The sequence below is a fragment of the Gorilla gorilla genome, chromosome 12 (assembly GCF_029281585.2).
Source record: "Gorilla gorilla gorilla isolate KB3781 chromosome 12, NHGRI_mGorGor1-v2.1_pri, whole genome shotgun sequence".
Lineage (NCBI taxonomy): Eukaryota > Metazoa > Chordata > Mammalia > Primates > Hominidae > Gorilla > Gorilla gorilla.
The window spans coordinates 96,951,440-96,963,891 of record NC_073236.2 but is presented as its reverse complement, the minus strand read 5'-3'; the positions used below and the strand labels follow the sequence as shown (position 1 = coordinate 96,963,891).

General features: G+C 46.6%; 1 non-coding gene across 1 annotated transcript; it reads left to right on the top strand.

Annotated features, from left to right (window-relative positions):
- Positions 1-6,307: 6,307 nt before the first annotated feature.
- TRNAI-UAU (transfer RNA isoleucine (anticodon UAU)) lies at positions 6,308-6,400 on the top strand. The gene is given in 2 exon segments: positions 6,308-6,345; positions 6,365-6,400. It is a non-coding gene; the product is annotated as a tRNA-Ile (tRNA).
- The last annotated feature ends 6,052 nt before the right edge of the window (positions 6,401-12,452 follow it).

Sequence of the window (12,452 nt, the reverse complement as noted above, 5' to 3'; positions counted from 1 at the left end):
GCCAGGATTGACAGAGGAACCCTCCCCATTCCTCAGCAGAGGGGAATCTAGGCACAGAGGCGCCCAGCATGCCTGGGTCATGGTTTTCACCTCTCTAGGGGTCAGAATTCTAACTGGTCTTTCCCATGTTTCAAGTTGGAATGCTTTGGCCACCAATACACAGGCTTCTGTGAGCCTGACAAGAGCCTCTCTTGGGGGTGACCCTGAGAGGCACAGAGTTGTCAAGGCCAGGCTTGCTCACTGTTCTCCAAGTGGCAAAATGAGCCATCTACTCCATACAGTTTGAGGGCATGGATCTTCACTTGCACAATCTGTATTTGAATCTTAGCTTTACCACTTGTTTTGGTAAACTGCACGACCTCACTGTGCTGCACGTTCCTCATCGGTGAAAGGAAATGAGAATGCTACTTGCTTCATGGGGTTGCTGTGAGGATGAAATTGCTTCATAGGGTGTCAAGTTGTTGGAGTTGGTGCCTAGCACATGACAAGTACTATGTAAGTGTATTACTTTTACCCACCAACCACCATGTTCTCCATGTTCTTTGAAGGCTGTTGTTCTCCAACAAGTGAAAAGAAATAATTAATGCATCCTATCAGTCAGGATTCAGACACACCAGTAGTTTGAATAGGGAAAATTTAATGTAAAAAATTATTAACTAGTAAAGGAGGATTCATTACGAAGAAGGGTAAATGGAACTCTAGATAATTCAGGAATAACAAAGGGAGAAGCCACTACCTCTAGGGCTGACATAGGGAACCCAAGGAAGCAACAAACTCTCCCTCCCCTCCAAGGCTGAGATTCAGAGCTCACTGTTGAGGGTGGCACCGGGGCCTGCGGATGGTGGAGGAGTTTGCTGAGGCGCTGCAGGCTGAGGATGGCAAGCAGGAAACTCTGTTGGGTGCTGGCAAAATCTCACCAGGAAGCCGCCCACTGGCAGCTGTGCTGTAGGAGCCAGAAGAAAAGCACTGAGCTAGGAAGAGAAGTCCCTTCTAGTGTTCTTCTAGCACTTTCTACTGACAAGACCTAACAGTGGCACCAGCTGACAAGACAAATACTTTCAGGGTCCAGCTCCAAGATCACAAAGCAGGGCCAAGAAGGGCGAATTTGGAGCAGAGCAGTATGAAATGGACTGGTACACACCCCATCCATGTTCTTATAGAGACGTTTAACAAGGAGTTTTCCCTAATTATGGTTTATATATTTATGGTAACACAAAAGGGAGCAAGGATTAGGGTGACCATATGTTCCAAATTGTCCGGGACGGCACAATTCATGCTTGTTGGTCCAGTATTATTAACAGTGCTCCTTTTGACTCTCAGAAATGTCCCTGTTTGGAGGATAAATTATGTGGTCACATTATCTACAGATACATCAGCTTCCATGAAACTAACCTTCCCACTGCTAGTAGCTAGAAATTCTGTAAATACCCCACCCTACCCCCAATCTGTCTGAATCCAACGATGAACCACCAAGGCAGCCTAAGGGCTAAGGGGCCAAAATTTCATGGAGAAGAGAAGTGCATTCAGGTGAGCTCAGCACCCTGAGCTGCTGTCCTCCTTGAAGTGTTTGTCAGTGACAGAAACTATGCGGCTGAAAAGGTGAGCAGAAAGCAATGGCTCTCCAGAGGAACATATGATTAAAAATACATTGAGTCATCCATAGGATCGATTTTTTTTTTTTTTTTTTTTTTTGAGATGGAGTCTCGCTCTGTCGCCCAGGCTGGAGTGTAGTCGCGCGATCTCGGCTCACTGCAACCTCCGCCTCCCGGGTTCACACCATTCTCCTGCCTCAGCCTCCCGAGTAGCTGGGATTATAGGCACCCACCACCACGCCTGGCTAATTTTTTGTATTTTTAGTAGAGATGGGGTTTCACCATGTTAGGCAGGATGGTCTCGATCTCCCGACCTCGTGATCTGCCCACCTCGGCCTCCCAAAGTGCTGGAATTACAGGTGTGACTCACCACGCCCGGCTAGGAGCGATCTTAATGAGTACAAGACGCAATTCTAAGTGATATGAAAGGACTGTGTCATAGTTAAAACGGTAGGTTTTGTTTTCTTAATGGTACATAAAATAATAGCACATTTTACAATTTAGAGTGTTTCAGATTTGATGAAATATGGTATATTTGTTCACAAGTATGCATATATCTGTAAGAGAGAATCTTATAGAAACTGCTGGATCAAAAGATACATGCATTTAAAACACTGACAGATTCTGATAAACTATCTTAAAAACAAAACCAACTAAAGACTATCCATTTCCCCACACTCTCATCAACACTGGACATTACCACTCTTTAAAATTTTTCTCATCTGACAGGCTCTCACCACTTCTTCATTTCGGTGTCAATCCAGGCAATTTGATGGGATCCCTCAAATTATCATATGTTCCAGTCTCTGTGTAATTGGTTCAAATCTGCATCACACTTCCCTAGAGCATGGGCCTTGAGACCTACACCTCTTTCTCCTCCTAAGGGAAAATAAGGGGTCATTTTCCCCAGGGATGCTGGGGAGCATCATGGACTATCAGGACAGGAGGGGACCTCAGACACTGACAAATGGAGGGGGTTCTGAAAGGCATTCAGAAAGGTCCACAGTGTTGCACGTGGCAGTGGCGTCTTTTACATTTCCATTTGGAAAAATAACAATTAAAATAATCCTTTAAGATCCCCCGCTACCCATTAAAATGGAATCACTTTGGAAGCCTCTGAATGCGTGCTCACCGGTACATGAAGCATTCATTCCTTGAACACCAGATATGCGTTCATGTGACAGCTGCTTGGGTGGCTTCTCATGTGGGCTTTGCCTACTCTACAGCAATATTTTTAAAAGTCATATGCTGCTTAATATATACCCATAATGAAATGCTTGCTAAAAATAGAAAATATAAAACATTTGGTGGAATAGAGTAAATGAGGACCATAAAATGAGAATTCTACAATTTTGAACCAAGACGATTTTCATTCACTAGACCTACAAATTGCATTCAGCCCATCAAACTGTTTATATGGCTCATCACGGTGTCTCTTGTATATCTGAAACCAAAGTCATAGAGAAAATATAGTGACCATTAGATCTGATTTGGCCTCTCATTATTAGAAATGAAGACCAGCCATACCCACATCATGCTATTTGCAGAATGTCACTTGCATACAGCAGTCTGAACCCTTCTGTTTTATCTCATCATTTAGACACAAAAAATGAAAGTAATAAAAATAAACCAGTTTTTTAAAAAAAATGCAAAAGGCATAAATTCCAAACATTCATTTAGGAAAGCAGTTTTTGTCTATTTTTGATGCTACAATGAGTCATTAAGTTTCATACATTTTAATATACATTTGTTCCAATACCAGATATATGTTATTTTAAAAGATATTTGTTAACAAAGCATGCTTTCCCCTTACATAATTAAACATTTTGCATTACTTGGAAAATGTGAAAAGGTTGAAACTAGTCTTTTAATAATATAGATATTACTGCTGTATTTATTTATTTACTGAGACAGGGTCTCTCTCTGTCGCCCAGGCTGAAGTGCAATAGTGTGATCTCAGCTCACTGCAACCCACAGGAGGTTTCGCCATGTTGGCCAGGCTGGTCTCAAACTCCTGGCCTCAAGTGATTCACCGGCCTTGGCCTCCCAAAGTGCTGGGATTACAGGTGTGAGCCAAAGTGCCCAGCCGGTATTACTGTTTTAATGTTATACATGGATCTAAAGTAAGTTTTATTTAACAATCCCTTCTCTATTACACATCATACACAAATTATTGCATGATAAAATACTTCCAAGGTGTTGGCAAGAGTATACATGGTAAAAGGGGTCCTCCACTAGTCAAGCCAGGCTGGAGACCTCTTATCTGGTCTAGATTCTTCAATTTATAGATGAGGAAACTGAGGCCCGGAGAGAGTAAGAGACTTATTACAGTCTCTTACAAACTTAAGAGGACCACAGCGAAGACTCCTAAGTTCATTGTTCTTTAGCGGCAGTCTGGGTGAGGTTAAGTGCCTTTCAGGTCCCAGGAGACTTTTCCTTGCTGGAAAAGATCTCCAGCAGCAGAGTTTCTGACCCTGCCCCCTTCACCAGGTGCAGCCTTACCCACACTAGCCTCATTAGAGAACCAATATTCTTGGGGGCTAAGCAATTTAGGTTCACTTTATGAGGGGCTGCCTTCCCCTTACATGCAGTCGGGGATCAGTCAGTATCTGTGGAACCAATAAAGGAGTAGATCCATGAATGGGGCTAGTGGGAGGGGACGCTGGACCACCGAGGGCCAACTCTGCTGCTCATGGTTCACCAGGTGGGCTCTGCCTGAGAGACTCCAGAGGAAGGGCAGATTCTGCAAATGCTACGGGATTTGAGAACACGCTGTGCATGAGTCCACAATTTACTTGTTACCAGGAATTAACCCCTTTCAATTTAGGGGGGAAAAATCATCCCCACCCTGCACAAACCATGCATTTACCTTTACATCCTGTTCCAGCTTCCAGGAAGAACTTATTTAACGGATCACTCTCTGTTGCCCTTGATTTACCCTGGCCTCATCCACAAGGGCTCCAAGGAGCCCTAATCCTGGCATGCTGTAAAGAGCCCTGTATCCCACCACCTGCCTGGTGCGGGGTGGGATCTTGCGAGGTGTTGACCATCCCTGTTGTGAGTTCCTGATTCTCCAGGTGTGTCTCTCAGCTTACAAAACCATCTGGAAACAGCCTCCCCGGGCTTCTTTCTACGGAGACTTTCCTAAAAACTCCTTCGGGAAGCCCCCTGCCTTACACAGAATCTTTTGCTACCTCCTCATGGTCTACCTGATCACTTTAACTCTTCTGCTCGAGTTTCAAGTCCTTCTACGGTCCAGTACCATCCCACTGCTTGACATCTGTCACCCTAACACAATCTGTTACTGTGGCCAAGTCACCCTCAAGGTGACTACACAAATGACCTTCATTCTGTCCATCGCTTGCTCATGCAGTTTCCCCCATTATTGCCATAATCATTCTGTTGTTTGCTCGGCTGGCTCTCCCAGGAGAGCAGACGTCATCAAACAGGTGACCAACATGCCAACAGGTGCTCAGAGACCATCAAGATGAGTGAGACAAGCCTGAAGGAAGAGATGGGGGTGGTGGGCACTCGGGAGGTGGCTGGCACTCCGGAGGTGGCTGCTACCTTCCCTGGAGGACCAGCTTCCCGGCAGGCTTATCAATTAGGTACAACAGGCACAGTGCATAGACCAGAAAAAATTTAAATGTTAATTTCTTTTGAAATGAGAAGAAAACGAATATAGTATTAAATGAAAAATAGTAATATGAATATAGCAATAAATTCAGCTTGAATTACATTCATTTTTATATCATCACAGTGGTAAAATATAATTTTCCAAAACTTTTTCTTTTTTTTTAAATGGAGGACAGGAGCTCACGAAGACAAAAGTGCCTACGGCCAAGAACAGTCATAATTCAGCCCTGGGTGCAGTGTTTAGATTTTGTTTTGTTTTTAAATGGATATCTAGATGTTTGTATGAGATCGCCTGATTTTAAATAATGGAAATTAGTTTTAACATCAAACATTTTGTGGCCCAACAAAACACGCAGGGTTTGGGCTGCAACTCCTCCAAAGCCCGGGCTATCTCCGCGTCCTCCGCTTGGGGTGGCCTGGCCGGGTTTCGGGGCCCCGCCTCCTGCCTGGAGGGCCCAAGAGCTGCCGGAACCTCGCGAGCCGGACTAGGCGCCAAGCCACAGCCGCGCGCCGCCCCCAGCCCCTGGCCTCGCTCGGCCGGGGCGCCCCCGACAGCCGCCACTGGGGGGCTCCGGACGCTCTCCTTCCGGGGGGCCCCGCGGGCAGTCGGATCGGGCCTCCCCGGGGCGCGGGAGCAAGGCCGCCCGGCTCAGCCCCAGCCCCAGCCCCAGCCCCACCCCCGGACCGCGTCACCACCGCGGCGAGGCCCGCCTGCCGCTTCCCCGGCCTGGGCCCTGCCCCTCGCGGGCCGGCTCCGGGACGCGAAGCCCATAGAGGGGGTTTTCCGGCCGCAGGCGCTGGGGCCGCTCCTCCTACGGCGAGGCCCGGGGCTGCGCGCTGCGCTCTTTGCAGCGCCCCCGTGGCCCTCCCGTCACGGCCAGGCTAGGCGGCCCCTCCATCCCCGAGGGCGACACTCGCAGGCTTCCCCGGCTCGCTCGGCTGCGGAACAGCCGGGAGCTCGGCGCGAAGTCGCAGAAGGCTCGGGCCTGGGCTCGCTCCGCGAACGCGCATGCTCTGCCGAGGCCCGCGGCGGGCGCCAGCGCACCCTGATAGAGCCATCGCGAGGCCCATTCAGCAGAGCTCCAGTGGCGCAATCGGTTAGCGCGCGGTACTTATACAGCAGTACATGCAGAGCAATGCCGAGGTTGTGAGTTCGAGCCTCACCTGGAGCAAGACCCTTTTGGATGTCCACAACCTCTTTTGTGTATCTCGTTGCCAGAAGTAAGGAGTCTCTCTTTAGTCTTCTCCCTTCTTGTTTCTAACTGCTCTGCCGCACGTCCCCATTGGCCGCAAGCAGGAAGCAGCTCGCAGTGGACTGTCAATACCCCTTTTCCGAGCTACTTGTTGCCACCGCGCGACATCCAGCCGCTCGAACTCGGACATCCACCCACTGCGTCCTTCTAGTGCTCTTCTTAGGCGGGTCCTGTAACTGCACCTAGTCCCGGACCACAGGAGGGCGGATGGAGGTGGCGAGGCGCTCCACTGTGGCGGGGTCCCTAGCTGGCCGTGGGGATCGAATATTCTGGGCACTTCATTCTACAGTGTGAGCCCGAGCTCCCGGTGCGGAGATGAGGCCTGGGGCCGGGCCGCTGCCCCTCGCCCCCGGGCGGGGCCCAAGCACCGCCGACCACTCCCAGGCGTTGGGGCCGGAGGCCTAGCGCGGGGCGTCCGGGGAGCTGTGGGGAGACTTGGGGCGGCTGTTTTCCGCCCTTGTAACTCGTGATGAGTTCTTCCCCCTCGCTTCTGTCTGCAGAGACCAATAAGACTGCGGGCCCTTCTCCTCAACCCAGGCGCCCAGCCGTCCCTGGGCAGATTTGCAGTTTGGGGAATGTGCTCGGAGAGTTCCCCTCCCCATCATGTGCCCCTTCTCCTAGCGGCACGTCACAAATCCTGGTTTAGAAGTCCTCCCGGGGGCCGGGAAATCAGGCCAAGTGGTGGGCGGATGCGCCCTGCCCCACATCGCCAGGGGGGTAGGCAAAGCGGGCACAAGCTTAGTTAAGGGATAGAAAGCCTCCTGGACGTGTTCTTTCAAAGGGGAGATTTTCAGCTGTTTTCATGGACGGGATCGTTGCTAGATTTTGGGTGGAAATACTACCCCGCGAGTGGTGAAAATCAAGACCTAGAACGTTCAGAGAAATGGATGGAGGGCGGAGCTCTTGTCTATCTCCTCCGCTAGCCCAGGCTTCGGTTGCTCTCACCCATCCAGCCCCTCGATGCAGAACAGGAACCCTATGCCAACTGGAATGTGGGAAGGGCCGCCCACTTCCCCTCGTCCTGGTGCCGGGTTCCTCGTCCTGGTGCCGGGTTCCTCCCTCCTCGCCCGGGGAGGTCGCCTCTGGCTCACAGACATCCTCAGAGGCATGGGGGTAGGTCCCCTGTAGAAATGCAGCCCAGGCTTGGAAACAAATAAAATCTCTATCCATTAAAAAAGAATAAAAAAAAAAATAGGCGCGGTGGCTCACGCCTGTAATCCCGGCTTGGGAGGCCAAGGTCGGCGGATTTTTTTTTTTTTTAATCACCCAGGAGTTTAAGACCAGCCTGGCCATCAGGGCGAAACCCCGTATCTACTAAAAATACAAAAATTAGCCGGGTGTGGTGGCGCATACCTGTAATCCCAGCTACTCGGGAGGCTGAGGTGAGAGGATCTCTTGGATTCGAGAGGCCGAGGTTGTAGTGAGCTGAGATGGCACCACTGCTCCAGCCTGGGCCAGACCTGTCTAAAAAAACAAAACAAAAAAAAACTTGCGGCTGAGCGCGGTGGCTCACGCCTGTAATCCCAGCACTTTGGGAGGCCAAGGCGGGCGGATCATGAGGTCAGGAGACCATCCTGGCTAACACTGTGAAACCCCGCCTCTACTAAAAATACAAAAAATTAGCCGGCCGTGGTGGCGTGCACCTGTAATCCCAGCTGCTCGGGAGGCTGAGGCAGGAGAATTGCTTGAACCCGGGAGGCGGAGGTTGCAGTGAGCCGAGATCGCGCCACTGCACTACAGCCTGGGCGACAGAGCGAGACTCCGTCTCAAAAAAAAAAAAAAAAAAAAAAAAAACTATGCTTACTTTCTATAAAAACAAAAAACAAAAAACCCAACAGCTTTAATGGGCTATAATTCCTATACCATACAACTCGCCCATTTTAGAGTGTACAATGGATTTTAGTATATTCACAGATAAGTACAATCATCACCACAGTAAATTTTCAAACATTTTCATCACCTCAAGACTAGTTCTCACCCTCTCATCTTCCCATCCTGTTCCCCCACCAGCCCTAAGCAACCACAAATCCACTTTTTGTCTCTGTAGATTTCCCTAGTCTGGACTTTCCTACGAATGGAATTATACAGCATGTGGTCTTTTGTAATTGGCTTTTTCACTTTATAATGTTTTCGATATTCATCCATATTGTACCATATATCACTGCTTCATTTCTTTTTATGACTGTATGACAGTCCATTGTATGGATTCTTTCCATTTTTGAATAATGGAGAAAGGGTTGGCATTTTCAAAAGGAAATTTGCCCAAAACTGCTTTGTAAGAGGTGATTAATTTTAAAATGCACAAACAGAAAAGTGATCAGACTCAGAAAGTGCAGGTTTCTAATCTTCACAGGTAACTCACTGACCATCAGGAGTCTCTTAAGTACTTCTGAGAGCTGAGCTCAAAGCAAGATCCCAAATAGACAACAATAAATGAATGAGAGATCATTCTGTCAACCTCCTATCCACAGAGAAATCCCTTCCACAAAACCCCAGCTCCTATTAGAAAACTGCTAGCATCAGAATTTCAGTTCCTCTCAAGGCAACCTATTCCATTTTCCAACAACTCTTATGGTTAGAACATTCTTCAATATTGTTTCTGTCCCTACTGGTTACTGCTGGAATGGCAGTGGCTTTGGGAACTGTTTTTCTGATAAGATGGTAGGGTTGGAAGGAAGCTAAACTAGTTGTTCTTTCCTTAATTTAGAAATCTTCAGCTAAGAAATTATTGATTAGGCCATAAACAACAAACATACTCTGAGCCTATTTGTGGCCCAGTGTCTTAAAGTGATGCTGATAGAATTTTTTAAGGTTGTGGTGGGTGATAAAAATCAAGTCAGGCAGGGCATGGTGGCTCACACCATAATTCCAACACTTTGGGAGGCTGAGGCAGAAGGATTGTTTGAGCCCAGGAGTTCCAGACCAGCCTGGGCAACATGGTGAAACCCTGTCTCTACAAAAAATACAAAACAAAAATTAACCCAGTGTAGTGAGGCACGCCTGTAATCTCAGCTACTTGGGAGGCTGAGGTGGGAGGCTCACCTGAGCCCAAGAGGTCGAGGCGGCAGTGAGCTGAGATTGCACCACTGCACTCCAGCCTGAGTGACTCTGTCTCAATTAAAAAAAAAAAATCAAGTCAGAATATGGGAAAATGCTTTAAAAACCACAAAGTATTGTGACATTTTTATTAGCATCAGACCGCTGGCTTAGGCCTGACTATACTGTGTAGTGGCTTCAGGAAGGAAGTGGGTAAGTATGAAGTGACCAAACTGGGAAGGAAGCTTGAAGTGACAACTGAACAACCCCAGGCCCCAGCAGGAGAGAAACCTGATGTAACCCAGGCTGACCTTGGCTTTGTAGAATGCTTGGATGAAGAAGGGCTCATCAGAGCTAGGGGTGACACAGCCTGAAAGGAGTGCAGATTCAGTAGAATTTGGAAGAAGAGTGGAGCCAATCCGGAGGCAAATATTTCTGACAAATGATAAGATGCAATTTTCATAGAGATAATTGTAAGTCTATGTTCAGTTCAAAGTTCCATGCGTGAGGATGCCTGGCTTGACAGCTGTTTGCATGTAAAAGATCTGGGGATTTCAGATGTGTGCAACCTCGGTTGTGCCAGCAGTGTGACCCAACTGCTAAGAATGTCAACTGATTATTAATGCATTACTATATAATGCATTAGATGCTGTGGTGTCAGGGATCACAAAACAGCCATCTATGGAACAAATCTAGCCTGCAGACAGATTTTGTTTGGCCTTCCAGCACTAACTTGCAAAGTGCTGACATTAAAAAAAAAAAAAAATTTGCCTCCATATTGGGAGATTTCACAGAAATGCCGAGATTTTCAGTTTCTAATGAAAAGTCAGGACTGGGTGTGGTGCCTCACGCCTGTAATCCCAGCACTTTGGGAGGCCGAGGCGGGTGGATCACATGAGGTCAGGAGTTCAAGACCAGCCTGGCCAACATGGCGAAATCCCATCTCTACTAAAAATACAAAAATTTGCCATGCCTGTAAGTCCCAGCTACTCGGGGGGCTGAGGCAGGAGAATCTCTTGAACCTGAGAGGCGGAGGTTGCAGTGAGCCGAGATCACACCACCGTATTCCAGCTTGGGAGACAGAGTGAGACCTTGTCTAAAAAAAAAAAAGCCGGGCCATCTGGGGCCCTTATTCCTACATGGCAAGACTGACTGCCCATCTTGGATGTGTATGTGGCTTTCGGTTTGCCACAGTCCCTGTCACTCTCCATTAGTCTCCAACACAGAGGTAGGTGCCAGCTGCCTTGATTCACTGGCTTGCTTTGCTGTTTTCTTTATCCCAGGCTCATTTCAGTCATTTGTACCCTGCAGATATTGAGTGTGTGGCCTCCATATGGGTAAAGGGAGGGAATCCTGTTGAACTCTCAGTAGGTCAGAACACAGCCAGAGGGCTGTGATCTGTAGAAACAAGCTCATTTAAAATTCAACAAAACGAAACCAAAGCCCAGTTCTTTATTATGGAAAATTTCAAACATACACAAAAGTAGAGAGAACAGTATAGTTAACCCCCATGTTTCCACTTTAAAGAATTGTCAACATTGTTTCATCTACATCCTTCCCACAACATTCACCCCTTACCTCTGGAATATTTTAAAGGAAATCCTAGATATGGTTTAATTTAACCTGTCAAAACTTCATCATATATACCCAACAGGTAATCACTTTTTTAAAAAAGCATAACCACTGTATCATTATTACACCCAACAAGAGTAATAATAATTACTTAGCTTCATCTCATAACTTATCTGCTTTCAAATTGCTACCCATATCTCTGAAAAATATTTTTACTGAAGATTGGTTTGTTTGAATCAAGATCCAAATATGGGCTGTACTTGGCATTTGATTGGTGTATCCTTTAAGATATTTAAAGGATAAATCTCTTTTAATCTATTCCAATTCCCTCTCTTTTCACCCCCTTTTATGACATTTCTTTGTTGACCTTTAGAATTTCCCACAGATTTTGGCTAATTGCATGCTCAAGGTTTTCTTCAGTCCCATGTTCTTCAATCCCTCATGGCAATTATATCTAGAAGCTTTATAATATTCAGATTATTTTTCCCCCAAAATATATTCTAGATGGTACTGTGTGCTATTGCACCACAAAAGAAAGTACATAATGTCTGGCTGTCCCACATTTAGAAATATTGCTTTTGATGGTCAGCAGAATCCATCCATTATAAAATCCTTCATCAGCCTCTAATCCTTCATCAGCATGGTCGGCTGAATCCATCCATTATAAAGTCCTTCACCAGCCTCTAACCTAATGTTTTAGCAGCTGTTGATTATCTTGGTATAAACCTATTATTTTTATTGAGGATTCCCCAATGGTGCTTTTCTAATTCTATTATTCCTTCTGTATTTATGACTATGGAAGCACAATTCACGTAAGAAAGACTGGATAATTGCTTGATTCTTTCTCTTTTTCCACCAATCTTTGATTCCCTAATAATTTCTAAAGATAACCAATAAGTTTTAAATTTTAAAGCTTTTCTGAGTTATAGTTTATGTACAATGAATTGCATTAATAATGTTGAGTAGCTTTTCATATGCTTATTAGACATTAATATATCCTCTTTGGTGAAGTATTTTTTTGTTTTTTGTTTTTGTTTTTGTTTTTGAGATGGGGTCTTGTTTTGTCCCCCAGCCTAGAGTGCAGTGGCATGATATCACAGCCTCAAACTCCTGGATTCAAGCAATCCTCCTGCCTCAGCCTCCCCAGTAGCTGGGAGCACAGGTGCAAGCCACCACTCCGGTCTTCTGTCTGCTTTTTATTGAGTTGTTTCTCTTTTCATTATTGGGTTGTAGAGATTTTCTGTATAATCTAGATGTAGTTCCCTTGTTGGATATATAATACGTATATTTTTTGAGACAGAGTCTGGCTCTGTCACCCAGGCTGGAGTGCAGTGGTGCAATCTCAGCTCACTGCAATCTCCGC